The sequence below is a fragment of the Mirounga angustirostris genome, unplaced genomic scaffold (genome assembly GCF_029215605.1).
Source record: "Mirounga angustirostris isolate CCGP_5_RB_7025 unplaced genomic scaffold, mMirAng1.0.hap1 SCAF_9, whole genome shotgun sequence".
In the NCBI taxonomy this organism is placed as follows: Eukaryota; Metazoa; Chordata; class Mammalia; order Carnivora; family Phocidae; genus Mirounga; species Mirounga angustirostris.
The window spans coordinates 67,768,596-67,785,345 of record NW_026991717.1 but is presented as its reverse complement, the minus strand read 5'-3'; the positions used below and the strand labels follow the sequence as shown (position 1 = coordinate 67,785,345).

At 39.3% G+C, this 16,750-nt stretch overlaps 2 long non-coding RNA genes across 3 annotated transcripts in view; one reads left to right on the top strand and one right to left on the bottom strand.

Annotated features, from left to right (window-relative positions):
* Positions 1-16,750, top strand: part of LOC129046531 (uncharacterized) — a 112,132-nt gene that overhangs the window by 69,133 nt on the left and 26,249 nt on the right. The gene's annotated exons all lie outside the window — the stretch shown is intronic.
* Positions 4,341-16,750, bottom strand: part of LOC123861364 (uncharacterized) — a 34,066-nt gene continuing 21,656 nt past the window's right edge. For both annotated transcript variants that reach the window (XR_010405071.1, XR_010405072.1), the window contains exons 4-5: positions 11,822-11,923; positions 4,341-8,851 (exon numbers count right to left, since the gene is read on the bottom strand). This is a non-coding gene — a long non-coding RNA (uncharacterized LOC123861364). The remainder of the gene's footprint in view (positions 8,852-11,821; positions 11,924-16,750) is intronic.

Genomic DNA, 16,750 nt, shown 5'->3' with positions numbered 1-16,750 from the left:
GGATCATGACCTGAGCCGAAGGCAGACGCTTAGCCATCTGAGCCACCCAGGCGCCCCAAAATTATTTTCATTATGTCTATACTCTTGTCAAAAATTTCAGTTGCTCCTATAGCATAAAATCCAACCTAAACCAGATAGCCAAGGCCTTCAATAATTTGACCCCAGCCCATCTTTCCATGTGTAAACTTTCCCACTGCTCCCTCATCCAAACCTTTCTTGGATGTAGACACTTGTCTACTTAACTGTTGCCCCTGTCTTCTCACTTTCACACTTCTGAATCTTTCTGTCTATTCAAGCATGTGTTTTCTTTTTTGTGATAATCTTTATTTTCTTTAACTACTCCAACTGAAGATGAGCTTTCCTTCATTAATTCCTAGAGCATTTTATGGTCTATATCACTTGTTCCTTTTATGATCTCAGATTATTATCATTTCACGTGAATGTGTCTTATGTTCTTTACTATGAACTCCTTAAGGGCAGAGATCACATCTTGGCTTCTTTGCATTTTGCTTTACATATAAATGGGTTATTTCAGTGATTAGTATGGTAATAACTTAGGTTATACACAGCTAGGTCCTTTTACTTATTCATACCTGGGGAGGTTTTGTCCTTTTTCAGTTAGTGATGCCAATTACCATAAAATTTTCAAATTTATAAATATTGCCTGTGAATGAAATTAGAATTTCTTCCCAACTTTTCTGTTTTTACAAAGATCTTAATCTATCAAGAGCAGTATAAAGCAATAAGAAAAACACCACATATACCTGAGACAATTGGGAATGGGGTATGAACTAATTAAAGACTACTGAAATATGAAAAGATGCACATCTTTACTTCAAGAAGGGAAATTCCCTCTTTGACTTTTGAGACTGATAATGATTAAAAACATAAAATTGCTAAAGAATAGTGTGAGCAACGGTGTGAGGAAATAGGAACATACATATACTCGGGAGTACAAATTTGGCATAACTTTTTTGAAGGGCCAGTTAGCAATATACATGAACATTTTAAGTTTACCTAATCTTAGAGCGAAGAAGTCCACTTTTAGGAATTGTCCCTACAGGTATAAACATATAAATGCACAAACACATCTATGTGTTAAAAGATGTTCATTGCAGTATTATATACAATAACAATAGGCCTCTTAATACTCTTCAATAGGGATTAATTCAGAGTTAAGTACCAAGCTATGGTGGGGCTGGGACTTGAATCTAGGCAAGCTAACTCGATGCTTATACATGGAAGGCTTTATTACTGCCAACTGAACTTACTGAGAGCTATTCTCTTAGGAGCTCAAAATCTTCTGTAGACATTGTTCTGGTTTTTGGCCAGAGGTAAGAGTAGTTAGGAATAAGTGATAAACACACTACAGTCATTAAACAAGTCAGCAATAGAAACAAGACTAGAATTCTTATCTTCTTGACTCTCAATCCATAAAGCACTCTGCCATTTCTCATCTCTGTTTTGAGTTGACATACATTTATTTAACTTGGTGACAGTGTCTGCAAAAAAAATGTTCTAATGAATCTTTCAGGGTGTTCTGACAGTTTCTCTGTTTTGAAGTATATCCGATGAATGATTTATGTGTTAGATTTATTAAAAACACATCCATTACTTTGGGGCCTTGGGTAGATATTTAAAGGAAGAATACGGCATTTCAACCCAGCAGTTAAGATTACCCATAAATAGCTAAGGGATGACCCACCAAGGGATGTCAGATCAAAAAGATGCTCTGAGAAGGTGAGTGGATGGGTGCCTGGGTGTCTCAGTCAGTTAACTGTCTGCCTTTGGTTCAGGTCATGATCTCCGGGTCCTGAGATTGAGCCCTGCATCAGGCTCTTGCTCAGTGGTGAGTCTGCTTCTCCCTCTCCCTCTGTGATCTCTCTCTCTCAAATAAATAAATAAAATCTTAAAAAAAAAAAGAAAGAAAGAAAGAAGGTGAGTGGACTTGGCCTCTCTAACTCAAGATGCAGAAGCAAAACCACCACAGAAAATAGTCTTGCCTCCATTCCCTGTGGCTCAAAATTCCAAATTTCTTTTGCAAAGACAGGCAACTGATTTTTCTGTTTGGTTTGACCTACCAAACTCCCATTACATTTGGACAAAAATGCAGTTCTCAAACTAGGGTGCAAACACAAGTGCCAGTGTGCCCAATGAACTTAGGGATAATGAATGATCAAAAATACAAAGATCTTTCACCACCAACATTGGGTACATAGATACGCAATTCCTTTTAGGGAGTCAGCTAGAAAGGGCACTAGATGGGCAGAACATTAGGGTGCGGTTCACTCTCCCTGCCTCTGTTTTCTAATTAAACTTTAGGACATGGCAAAAATATTCTAGAGTTTGGAAGAGAACAAAGTAAAAGGGTTGCAAGAGTGCAAGATTTCATCTCTGAAAGCTAGGTTAATATATCAAACTGGATTAGTCTGCCAAAAACATGAAAATATAAAAACACCATAAATTAGTCAGTTGTCCATGGCTATAATCTGTTTGCCTGAAGCCAGATGTACTTATGATAGGAAAAACAGGTGGCTTGAAAATAGCTGGAAAACGTTAAGCACTTATATAAGATAACAGATCTTTTTTTTTTTTTTTTTAAGTATCAAATGGGTTGGTATCTTATTAGGGTATTCAGTTTAAAAGATGTGGCTATGATTTAACTGGGACCAATGGTAAGTTTTCTCATTTTAGGATTTCAGTGTTCATTTAGGGAACTATAATACCATGTAGTCCAAACCCTTTATTAAATCAATGCATTCATTATCTGAAATAAAATTTTATTCAATCACTGTATTTTGAGACTAGACTATTGCACACAGATAGGAGACAATGGATTGAAGAGAGTGTCCTTGAAGGAGAGGAGCTCTGCCCTCTCTTCTCTGCACATTCCCAGGAGGCAGTTTCCTACACCATCAAGACTTCAGAAAACTGCCAGGGCCTGTGAGCCAGTCCTATGTGGTATAACAAATCAGTGCATGAACCAGCTACCCATGTAACTGGTGAGAGGAAAGAATGAAATCATTCCTGCTTAAAATCTTTCCATGTCATCTTTTAACCTATTTGGTGCGATTGGCTTAGCTGGCTTTATGGCAACTCAGCCATGTGTATGGTCAGGACTCGCTAGAAACCAGCATCAAAGCGAGTAAGTCTGTTTCTGCTATCTACAAGCTCTACTCACTCAGCCCGATCTGTCCATCTGTCTCACTTCCCAACAACTAGATGAAGGGCAGGGAGAGCTCTTGAGGGAGACGGGAGCGAGGATGAGACCTAGTAGGCAGATGTGCACACACACCACATAGGCCCGGGAAAAAAAGTACTGAGAGGTATTTTCATAGCCAGATACACATAAGCGAGAGGGAAATTAAGACTCATTTATAAAAATGCTCATTTTCCCGTAACTGCTTACAACTTGATTTGTGTACTGCAAGAAGCTTCTAACATACCTTTGTTTTTAGGGTGCTGGAATAGTCATCAGCATAGCCTAATTCTGACACAATCACTACATCCTAAATTCTTCTGGCAAGAGGGCACGGTTGAGGAAATCAAGGAAACAATAAAATTAGTCCACATATATTCTTAAAAAGATTCTAGAAACAAAAATCAAATATATATTTGTGTACTCCAAGATCAAAACCTTGCTAGTTAAATATTGATCACCTAATGGCAAAAATTTCTTAAGTTTTGGGCGCCTGGGTGGCTCAGTTGGTTAAGCAACTGCCTTCGGCTCAGGTCATGATCCTGGAGTCCCTGGATCGAGTCCCACATCGGGCTCCCTGCTCGGCTGGGGGTCTGCTTCTCCCTCTGACCCTCTTCCCTCTCGTGCTCTCTGTCTCTCATTCTCTCTCAGATAAATAAGTAAAAATCTTAAAAAAAAAAAAAATTTCTTAAGTTTCAAATCTTAATGGCATTCCCCTCCATACAGTGTCCCGGGTTTCTTGCAATCATGATCTGGATACATATGTTGCCACAAAGATCTCTGGGAACTGCTTTTTTGGCAGCAGATATGGGAAACTATAATGAAAAACATTCACTAGCACAAATTGTGTAAAAAGATGGTTATGCTATTTCCTGAGCATTTAATAGCTATTTGCATTTATTTACACACATAAGTCAAATCACAATGTTGATATAAAATGTTTCTGTTTTTTTTTTTTAAGATTTTATTTATTTATTTGAGAGAGAGAGAATGAGAGACAGAGAGCATGAGAGGGAGGAGGGTCAGAGGGAGAAGCAGACTCCCTGCCGAGCAGGGAGCCCGATGCGGGACTCGATCCTGGGACTCCAGGATCATGACCTGAGCTGAAGGCAGTCGCTTAACCAACTGAGCCACCCAGGCGCACCTAAAATGTTTCTGTTAAAAGCCTGAGGATGTGACAGGGAGAAGAGAAGAGAGAAAAAAGAAACAGTGGCTTGGGCAGGACAGAGTCAGCAGCCTCTCACTCTCCCCAAAGCATTTCAAAAACTATCTTTCTCATAGGGATGACTTCAATTTTTTCCACCTCATAAAAGGAAAGGAGATAATTCTTGACTGGAGAGGAATTATCTTTTTTTTTTAAAGATTTTATTTATTTGAGAGAGAGAGAGAGCAAGAGAAAGCATGATCGGGGGAGTGGGAGAGGGAGAAGCAGACTCCCCACAGAGCAGGGAGCCCGATACAGGGCTCATTCCCAAGACCCTGGGATCACGACCTGAGCCAAAGGCAGACGCTTAACCGACTGAGCCACCCAGGCGCCCCTGGAGAGGAATTATCTTATGACATGTCTTGAACCTCTATTATTTCCCCACTTTTCTTTTTCTTCCTCCTTCCTTCCTTCCTTCCTTCCTTCCTTCCTCTCTCTTTTTCTTTCTTTCTTTCTTTGAAAGCGTGAGTGGGGAGAGGGACAGAGGGAGAGGGAGAGAGAGAATCTTAAGCAGACTCCATACTCAGCACAGAGCCCAATGTGGGGCTCAATCTCATGACCCTGAGATCATGACCTGAGCCGAAATCAAGAGTCAGGTGCTTAACCAATTGAGCCACCCAGGCACCCTTATTTCCCCACTTTCCAACACATGAGTGAAAAGAGGACGGGGATAGTGAATGCCCTTCTGAAGATAGGTAGGTCTGAGGTTGGCCCAGATCCAGGCTCCACATCCAGGTCACAGTCAATGCCGCATGCACCACATCGCCCACCTGGAGCTCAAATGCAGTGCTGAAATGCATTGGGTTGCATGTGACCACTTTTTCTTTCACAGCATGAGAATGATTTATGAGGGAGGAGACAGAAATGGCTGAGATCTGCAGAACAGTGTCTTCTTACCGCCTAAGAATCCCCTGCTCACACCTGACTAACCCAGAAACACGGGAAATTTGCGGGATTCTAAAAAGACTCCTAGTCAACAGACTGTAGAAGGCAAAATACTCCTTTCTTTGGCCTGAGATTAAGACCCTTTTGAAAAGAGCACTTTTCTTCACATGAAAGGAGCCATTCATGTGTTGGGTGTTTCACAGGTCCCAGGGTCAGAATGTAGGCTGATATATTAGGTAGCAATACCTGACTCCCTTCTTAACAAGGCCAGCATTTGTTCCGTTGAAGTGGCTAATACATGCACCTTTAAATCCCTTACTCAGTGTTTTACTAACTACAAAACTCCCCCCAAAGTATTACATTGTTTTCCTGGGTTCTCAGTGCTAGAAAAGAGGCAGTGTTTCTATTTTCTTCTTATACTGACATTAGGGCTTGGCTTTTGACAGTTTAAACTCAGTAAGAAATGCTAGAATTTTGAAGTATTGCTTTTATTCACTCATTAAGGAACAAAGCCCGTTTCCAAAATAAATAGACTTGAGGTCTAGACTGGGGAAGCCTTGAAGGAGTAAGGCCAGGCATAGAAGAGCTGTCTTTCAAAGCTCACAAAACAGTGCAGAGGTACAGAGTGGCTTAGCTACAACTTGAGGGGATAAATGAGATCATGGATATTGGTGTGGGCTGGGAATTGTGTCCCCCACTCCTGCCCCTTGCATATGTCGAAGTCTTAACCTTCAATACCTTAGAATACACCTGCATTTGGAAATAGGGCCTTTAAAGAGTTAATGAAGGTAAAATGAAGTCATATGGGCAGGCCTTAATCCAATATGACTGGTGCATTTATAGAAAGAGATGACCATCTGCAGGCCAAGGAGAGAGGCCTCAGAGGAAACCAACCTGCTAACACCTTGATCTTGGACTTCTAGCCTCCAGAGCTGTAAGAAAACAAATTTCTGCTGAGACACCCAGTCTAGGATATTTTGTTATGGCAATCCTAGAAAACTAAGATTCGAAGGTGCTTGGCAATTTGTGGAGTATTTTACAAATGCTAGTTATCATCATTATTATTAGGAGGGGTATCAGGGCGGAGCCAGGGAGTGGAAACCAGCCTGGACATACAGAAGCAACACATATCAATAAAAATGTATTAAATGCTGACTATGCCCTTGGGTATATGGAGATGAACGAGATAGGCTTTTTGACCTGTAGCAAATGTCAACATGACACGGAAGATACTGAAAGAACTCGAGAGACTCAGGGAGAAGGCAGTTATTTCTGCTTGTTGGGGGTGGTGAGTGGAGGTGGGGGAGAGGAGTTTACCAAGGTTTCATGAAAAGAGAGTGGTATTTAGAGGCTCAACACCTGAGTAAGACTTTGCCAGGCAGATGCAGTGGGGGCAGAGGAGGAAACATAATCAAGGGCACTCACGTGGGTAAGTGTGCTGTGTCTAGGAAAAAGCCCACAATGTGATGGCGGGACAGAAAACACAGGGAGAGGTACCTGGGTGGCTCAGTCATTGGGCATCTGCCTTCGGCTCAGGTCATGATCCCAGAGTCCTGGGATCGAGCCCCGTGTCAGGTTCCTTGCTCCCTGGGAAGCCTGCTTCTCCCTCTCCCACTCCCCCTGCTTGTGTTCCCTCTCTCGCTGTGTCTCTCTCTGTAAAATAAATAAATAAAATCTTAAAAAAAAAAAAAACCCACACACAGGGAGAATGCTGGTGGAGGAGTCTTACAGAGAGGGTTGGCGTCAACTTGTGGAGGACCTTGAGTGCTGTGTGAAGGGATTTGGGTGCCAGCATGTAAGCGATAGTGAAGGCAAATGTGTTCTTCTTTTTATTCTCTCAACATTTCTTTACTTTCTGCTGTGATCTGTTTTTTTTACATTCATTGCACACCTTCACCCAGACTTCAAGTGTCTCTTCTCTCCTGGTCCACCAGGTTCCATCAGTCAAATTTCTCCTTAAAAACCATCTTTTCTAGAGGCTTAAGTGATTTTCCACTGATGCCCACCCTTGAAAGGTGAGTGGTAGCCTGGATGTCTTAGACCCTGAGCAAGCTTTGCCACCAATTTGATGGATCTTTTAGGGCAAGTCATTTTTGCAATTTTGTTAAGAACTGACAATAGGATCACTCACAGAGATCAGCCAAAGTGTGTTGGGGTCTCAAAAACACTGATTGACTGCATGAATAGAATGTGTCCAAAAGCTGATGTATATCCCATTCTCTGGCCTGACCATTCTCTCTTTCCCTCCCTTTTTTTTTGTATCTGAATTAAAATAACATCTATCAATTATGGAACATGGCCAAATAGTTAAAGACAAGTTATGAGATTAATTGGAAATGCGTGCCATTCCTTAGAGAAATTTCAAGAGGAACCTTTACTGACTCATGTTTATATATCACAGGGAAAAATGAAAGTCACATTCACCCTTTATTCAAAATAGTCCTCATCACATATACTCAAATAGCTGTGCAGAACCTTTTGACTACGGTGGGAAAGCTAAAGCTAAATTATTCGTCTGAACAATTAGGTGATGGAAGAATGGGCTAAATGTCTACAAAGGCAGAAAGAGTCTTTCATCACCAAATTTTCTGCTCCTGCATACCAACTTGTAAATTAGAAGTAAATGTATATGCCTCTCATGTCTACCTCTATCTGTGGGACACTAATAAAAAGCTTCCATTTTGATCAAGTTAGTTTTTATGTTCTTAGAATTCACTGTGAATTCTAACAGATTTTTTAAAAATTTATGATCTAATTTTAATTATGGAAAGACAATTCTTAGAGAAACAGTCTAAAGGAAGTGATTAAAAGCAAGAGCTCTGGTATCAGATGACCTTGGTTCAAGTTCTGGTTCTTTAGTTTGTAATGACCCTGTCCAAGTCATTTTAATCTCTTTGCACTTTTGAGGATCTCTGTGAGGATTAAATGAAATAATCTGGGCAAAATGTGTGCTTAGCACAATAGTGGATGAATACAACAATCTGTGATATAGGAAAGAACATTCCCTGCCAAATGCTGGACCTTAAAAGTGAGTCGACAAGAGAAGCCATATAGAATACCAGATACAATTCTCATCCATAGCTACAATTTCTCTGGTCAGTGGACAAGAAATGATAGTGCTGACATAATTGGTAAACCACAATCAGAAAAATCAGTCCATTTACATTTCAAATGGCTCAGAAGAAGCTGACTTACAGAGCTGTAGCAGGAAGCTAACAGTTCAGGGAATTTGTGTTAATTGGAAATATTTTTGAACTTTGAAGCAAAACACATGTTTATACTTAGGTAGAACAGTTTCTTTGGGGTCTTACCACTTAACTGTGAACTTCAGTATTAAAATCCTTAGGCCAGCTTTGCACAGTAAGACAAAGACATTTCAGAATGGTGCTGAGGACAGTTATTGTAAAAGCTTGCTCCTCAAGCAGAATGGTGGAATGTTTGTTTGGTGGTCTAGGTGCTAAGCCAACCTGCCACATGGATAATTTCTCCTTGGGGTAAATGGGTCATGGGTCCCAGAACCAATGTGGGTAACATCTTGTCTGCTTCCAGCAATGTCTGGAACTCTAAAATGCAAAGACAGAAAAATGATGAGTTTTCACTGTTGACCTTGCACAGAGCAGGTGCACAATCAATAGCTGTTGAATACATTTATCTACACTGCAAAGTCAATTTCTTTGGGGGTGGGATAGGGATAAAGATTCTTGTATCTTGTACAGGTCTGACAGCCAGTGAGAATCCATTGTGTCTGGTTCTGTAGTATGTTTTGCTTGAGGAGTTCTCCATTATCAGACCAAATGGAACTAATGTTAAAATATTAGGTCTTTTCTGGTTTGTAATCTTAGCAGAAATTCTACTTGTAACATGATTGACATGAAAATGCCTTTCCCTAGGTCTTGAAGTGATGTTCAGGTTGAAGTTACTTAAAATAAAACACAGGAAACCAACCCTAAAGAAACATTTAAGACAAAAATCTAATGATGATAAAAATCAGCATTATCATTTGCTGTTAGTTTGGTAATGTTAATCATAGAAGAGAAGCATGAGATACTGTACATTATAAATATGGGATTGGGAGAAATATTAAGTATATGTTTTTATCAATAAATAATAAAAGCACAAGAAGAAAACAAAAATATTTTCAAATATCATCCAACTTCTAAGTACAATAAAAATTTCTCCTATGGGAGAATTTCTTCTCTAAACTGAGAAATTCTCATGTAACTAAAACAATCACGAAGTTGCCACATTAGACTAATGACCTTTAGTTATAATTGGATAATTGAATTTTAAATTGTCAAGAAAATGGAACTGAAATTCATAAAACTTGCCAAGAGAATAACTCTTTGATACACATTTGACAATCTGAAAAATACCACAGCTTAAGAAAAATGAACCTGCTATTGCACTATCCAAGGGCAAAGCAAGCACTTGAATATTCCTTTTCCCTGCCATGATCTCAGGGTTAAAAAACAGCTCAGCCACTTTTGTTGAATTTGTGGTGCATTTGCTTTAAGTCTCCTTTAGGGTAACATTTTATCAGTTAAGATTTTTATGTGAGTCCTGTACCTCATATAAGGATCATTTATAGCTAACTTTCTTATTGTAATGACATTTCATGATATACTCACAATGATGCCCAATCTCCAATCATTAATTAAGAGTACAGAGGAAATAAGCAAATTATTTAACTGGATAGAAATTAGAATGCGTAAGAATTAAATATTTGGAATGTCTGTCGGTTAAAAAGACTATCCATTCCTGAATTTATTCCACATTGAAAATTTTTGACACAAGAGGCAGTATTGACAGAAGTAGGGCTGATCGATATTGAACCTTAAGGGTCAAAGGACTCCATGCTTAGTGTAATAAGCAACCTAGTTAAGGTATCACAGTGTTTCGGTATAGTAACAGTTATTAAGGGTCAGGCAAGGTTTCTTTGATAAACTCTAATTTGGGGAGGCTTGCATAGTTCCAGAGTCTCCAAAGGCATGAGATAGTATGATTGAAGCAAGACGATGGCTTGGAAATAAATAAAGAGAAAATGAGTCATTACACTCAAAGTTGAGGAATTAGATTATTTCCACTCCCCACATTCAAATCCCATCTTTTCTTAACATCCTCACAGAACTTTTATGAAATCTCTAAACCTAGGAAGCTTTAGATGAGAGGTAAATCTCTTTTAAGTTTTGAAATGGCTTGAAATCTTTATTTTTGAAAATTATCTAGCACATTCAAGTAGGCTATAAATTATAAATACTACCAAAGGGAGCTCTGTATCTATTCAACCAGATAAGGTGCAATGAAATCTCAGAAACACTCCCTACACTTTCCACTTAGTTGTGTGCAGAACATTAGTACCACATGGAAATCATTATTCTTCACTCAAACATACTTGATCATATTGGCCTACTGAATTGCTTACGGTTTGGTTTTCCAGCAAATCTGACTTTTAATGTAACTAAGAGATAGTTTTTAATTATTTATTTAAAATTTTGTTGGACACATTGGATTCGAATTTGGAAAAAAGCAAGCAATAACCTAAACATATGCCAATTTTTTTATAATAATAAAACAATGATGAAATAATCATATAGATGTAAGTGTGTATTGCCTGGCCTGGCATTTAACAACATAATTTATTTCCTTATTGTTATTTTCTTAAATTAATGTAAAACTTGAAAATTAACATGGAAAAGTTTAAGATTATGGGTTTGAAAGAAATGATGGCATATCTGAACATAGAAGAGGAGGAGCGAAGTGCTAACTCAAGTGCTTTCTACCTACTGAGCCCCATATAAACACTATTCTGACTCTTCGAGTCCTTCCTGGGCAGACACTAAGTGCTCTGCCCTCTGTGACCTTTCTTCTAGAATTCAGAATGTATAGATACATTCAAACAACAGAAGTGGGCATTGATCAGTCAAGGAAGAAGCCGTGCACTTTCAGTTTCCATTACATTAAACAAAATACTCATTAGTGCTTGGCATTTTCCCAAGCAGACACAATCTAGGTGTCCACTGAGGCCTCATTGTGCAGTTAAGAAGTTTAAAAAGACCTTCTAGACATCAGCTAGGGACAATTAAGGGATGGGTAAAACTACTCCAGGGTAAGAAGGCTGAAATTACTGGAAACAAACACACATAGAATAGCAACTGCAAACTAGACAAACTATCTTTAAGATCAGTTAGATATTCAAAGAGACAAAGACTAAAGATCCCTTTGCTTAATAATCATTATCCTCCTTAATGAAACCACAATACACCTACTGTGGGAGTATTCAGTTATATTAAAACAAAATCACGTCTAGATATGTGGTAGAAAAAACATAATCTGATGGAAACCTGTCATCACAACGTAATTATTCCTATCGTTTACCCAACAAGGAAACTAAGTGCTACTATTATTAAGAGGTCATAATAACGTAAGTTAGCTCTGAAATCCATATCCATTAAAACTGTTGAAACATGTTTTATTGCTAAACGTCCATTCCCAGATCCAAAACAGCTTCCAGAAAATGTTAGAGAACAACTTACATGCAGGTCAGACTGACGAACTGTTTTCCCAAGTGTTTCCTTCCCTTTTGCCTTGCTTTCTTCCATCCATCCTTCATCCAGCAAGCATTTATTAAGTACAGTCTGTGTGCCAAGTTCAGGGGCCACAATAGTGAGCAAATCCAACAAGGGTTAAGTATACATGAAGTTACAGGCTAGCACCCGAAACAAAAAATTTTATATGATTTCTGTTGCTGTTGGTATTAAAACAACCATATTTGAGAAATTTTCATGCAAGACCATTAAAATGAGCTCAGTTTCAAAAATCATTCACATTACCTGTTTCTCACCCTCTGGGTAGGGGAATTGGAAGAAAAGCTTTCTGTGACACAATTTCTCTTATTTTAAGGAGACATTTATTTTTCCACTTAGGCTGATGCAACCTAACCTACCAGCAAGTTGTAGGAACAAATATCAAATATAAACTCTTTCTCAAAGGGATGCTGTGCTATTTATTCACAAGGAATGTATGAAAGAAGAAGAAAAAGGAAAGACCATAAGCTTAATATGGAACATGAAAACCTCCTTGAGGTTGCTACAATATACTCTCCCTGCTTTTTAACTCAAAGATACCATTTTATTAGTACTTAACACAGATCTTTAAATCCCAGAGCTAATAATGCTTCCCAGCTACATACAGCTGGATGCATCTGACTAGCAGCATGTAGTAGGAACCTCACAGGGGATAAGGTTCCTAACAGTCAACTAAGAGTTCAAATCCCAAAAGAGGTGCCCCTGGTGTGCAGAGCACTTAACCCTTCGACCAGTACCAACATGACTATTCACAAATTATTGATGTCCCTAAATCCCTGGCAGATTGCAGACAGTTCTTCTATCCATTGAAGCCCAGGCATATGGTCACTAATGGGATGGCTTAAAAAAAATACACACATTCAGTCTTTGCTACATGAATATAAAGCCACTGAAATGCTAGAAGGTGATTGAACTGGATGGAACACTGTTAAATACATGCTTAGCCTCATGTTATGGATCATTTCCATTGACATCTATCTGCGTCCTTGGTACAGTTTAATTAAAGCTGTCTGGAACAAGTCTGCCCTCCAAATGATCGTCAGTGCAATGAAAAGGTGAAACACGAGGAGGCTTGAGGCCTTTTTTGTAAAGCATTCAAAAGACTGTCTCTGCGGTTACAAATAGCAGTGGGAGAGAAATTCATTTTCAAAATTAACCAGCCATAAGACTTTTTTGCGAGAGAAAGTGGGGCTCCTTCTGATGTCATCCTGGAGTACCAGAAGCTGAATTAGGTAATGCCAGATCTTAAGAACTCAAACTGGGCCATGTTCTGGTCTAAAGTGGATACACTTTTTTTGGTCCTAAAGTAGTAAATTCTACAGCAAGCTTGCATGTTTGTAATTTATTTGGCAAAATAGAACTGCCAAATGAAACAATTTTGCCTAAAGTAGTCTCTTTTATAAGACAATTTTGCAACTAGAAGGCAGGAACATCATTTATTTAATTAGGTTTTATAGTATATAGAACACTAGCACAGCAAGTAAGTAGCTTCAAACAATTAAGATATTTATTGAATACCTTTTATATTTCCGGTGCTCTTACGGAACCAGAGAAACAAAATAAAATACTTGGGGTTTAAGAAATGTGGGACATAGGGGCGCCTGGGTGGCTCAGTTGGTTAAGCGACTGCCTTCGGCTCAGGTCATGATCCTGGAGTCCCAGGATCGAGTCCCGCATCGGGCTCCCTCTGCTTCTCCCTCTGACCCTCCTCCCTCTCATGCTCTCTGTCTCTCATTCTCTCTCTCGCAAATAAATAAAATCTTAAAAAAAAAAAAAAAAAGAAATGTGGGACATAGTTTAGAGATTGAATCTTAACTAATTATACCTACTTCCTGTGGCACTTTCTCCCCTTTAATATGATTTTATTTGAAGAGATGTAAATTATACTTGCTCTTTAGTACCAGAATTAACTGTACTTTATGAAAGGGTCCAAAGGACTGTGCCATGTTTAAAATTTCCATTCATTGCTTCTCCACACAAATCCATCAGTCATGATATAGGTTTATCCTTTTCATTTTTTTTTTTAAAGATTTTATTTATTTATTTGACAGAGAGATAGCGAGAGCAGGAACACAAGCAGGGGGAGTGGGAGAGGGAGAAACAGACTTCCCGCTGAGCAGGGAGCCCGATGCGGGGCTCGATCCCAGGACCCTGGGATCATCACCTGAGCCGAAGGCAGCTGCTTAACCGACTGAGCCACCCAGGGGCCCCTATCCTTTTCATTTAATGTTTATTTGGTATCTACTTCATATACAACATTGAGTTATAGCTTGTGTCCTTCCCCCACCCCCAAATGCCTCTGTCTCTCTCTGTCCATTATAATATGTTCATCCAGGCTGGTGAAAGGTAATAGTAACACTGAACAGAAGAGCACTCCTAAATTCAGTTGGGATGCCATTCAGGAGTGCAAATTGTCTTAGCCTTGATGCCTAATAGAAATTAGACCTAGAAGATATTATAGTCAACAAATAGGTTATAAGTTAAAGCCAATGAATCAGGGCAATATGTATTGAGTGCTGACTGTGCACTGGCATTGTGCTGGGAACTCTGGGGACGAGGGACCAGCAGAAGCATTCTCAACAAACAGCAAACTGGGAAGATGTACACATTGGAAGTCACCCAGGAACGGTGGAGTTGGAGGACCAAATCCTAGAGTGATGTTGAAAGGCTTTCTGAGGAAGAAAGAGCTTGAGCTGTCTTTGAAGAATGAGGCCAGTTGTCCAAGCCAAAAATATAGTGACAGGAACATGGCGGGTAGAAGACCAGCTAGGAAATTGTCCTGCTTTGGGTGGATGCTTTGTGTTGAGGACTATATCTCTTGGGGTCTGATCAGGAGACTAGAAACCACTTTAAGTATTTAACACAGAAGAAGTTTAATACAGGGAACTGATTTTACAGGTGATGACCTGAGATGACCAAAAGGAGACAGTGTGGCCATTAAAGATGAGCAAGTTCAGGAAGCTGCCAGCAACACTTGGGGTGGAAGAACAAGGGAGAAGATAGAATTTCTGGAGCTCGGAGACCAGGCCACCCAGCGGAGGACAGAACTTGAGAAGGCCTAACCAGTAGGTGCTGGAACAATGGAGAAATACAAATGCAGTTGCTACTAGAGATCTACATGAAGCAGAGAGAAGACGGGAACTACCTGGCTTCTTCCTGTCTGTCCCCCTGCTCCATCAACTAGCAATGTCTCCCATGGACCAAGTCCAGATAGAAGCTGACAAGGAGCCTATGGAAAAAAATGCAGGGGTCAATCTCCCTATCATGCAGAATGGAGTAAATCAAAGTCAGGAATATTTATAAGAGCAAACAGGCTAGTGATCAGCGAAGAGACTAATACAAAATGATGTAATATTGTTACAGCAGAACCCTATTACATAATAGGTTTTTAAAACTAGGGAGGGGAGTTTAAACCAAATAGGCAAGAGAAAGCCATTTTAGGCTTCTGGGAAGGAAAGAGACATCATGAAATTGGTCTTTTAGGACTATCTGACCAGAGTTTGGAAAAAGATTTGAGGCAAAGAGAGAAGTTAGGAGGGAGATTAAAGGTGGCCACCAACTCTTTGACATTCTTCTCTCTGAGAGGTGGGGTGTATTTCCTTTCCCCGTGAATCTGGGCTGCCCTGAAGAAGAAGGGATGCTGTGCCAGTTCTGGAGCTAGCCTTTAAGAAGACTGGAAGATGAATACCTTGGAATCCTGATTTGCTATGTAAGAAGTTCAACCACCCTACTGAAGTGGTCACGTGGAGAGGCCCTGACTCTCCTGAGTCCACCAGACAAGCCAGTGGCCAGCTAAATTCCAGCGAGTGCCTCTCATGAATGCCACATGGAACAGAACAATTGCTCAGTTGAGAATTGTCCAAGTTTTTGATCCACAAAATCATGAGATATAAAACAATGGTGGTTGTTTTAAGTCATTAAGTTTTGGAGTATTCTGTTATGCAGTAATATGTAACTAGAATGGAGGGTATGCGATAATGTGAACATATCATCATATGCCTCCAAATTGTAGGAACTGTGAGGAGACCCCCATGTTTTGGGAAAAGACCCTAAGTTCTCTTTGTGTTTATAATGGGTTGATGAATTTTTTCTGTAAAGGGCCAGATAGTAAATATTTTTTGCTTTGTGGGCTGTATGGTCTCTGCTGCTACTATTCAACTCTATCACTGTAGGGTAGAGAAAGTCATAGACAATAGGTGTAGGTGAGTTTCAATAAACTTTATTTACAAAAACAGGCAGCTGGCCCAGAGTTGGCTATAGATCATAGATTGCTTACTCCTGGTTTATGAGTTCAAGATGTTAAGGAAAATTCAACTGGAAATATGCTATACGTAGATGACACAGAGGAATTGAGATGTAGATTGAAGAATAGATAAATAGTCTTGAAGAGGGCCTAGGATACTGCTATTGTATCTTCTTAAAGTCTACTTCATTATTTCTTTTAAATGATACTAGGATAGTTGGTAAATATATTAGTAGGCTGAGAGATTATTTGAATTTATAAGGTGGGGCCCTTGAACCAGATGATTTATAGTCTGGAGACACACAGAGGACAAAATCAAACAGATTTTCCAATATATGAATAGTAGTCCTGGGTCCACTGTTAATGGTTTTCAAATTTATATAATTTCAACCCAATGTGTTTTATGAGTAAACTGGACTATTCTAGAGCCATTCTGTTAAGTGTGACTAACATCCTTCTAATTTTTAATTTATATCATATTTATGATTTATTTGCACAATTATGAGTTTGGCAGTATTTCTTGCTTGCATTTGTAAAGCATTTACAACATTAATCTCAAAGTATTTATATCCCAAACTATCCTGAAAAGTCAATGGTTATTTTCCATAATTTATGATACATTGAAGGCATTTTAT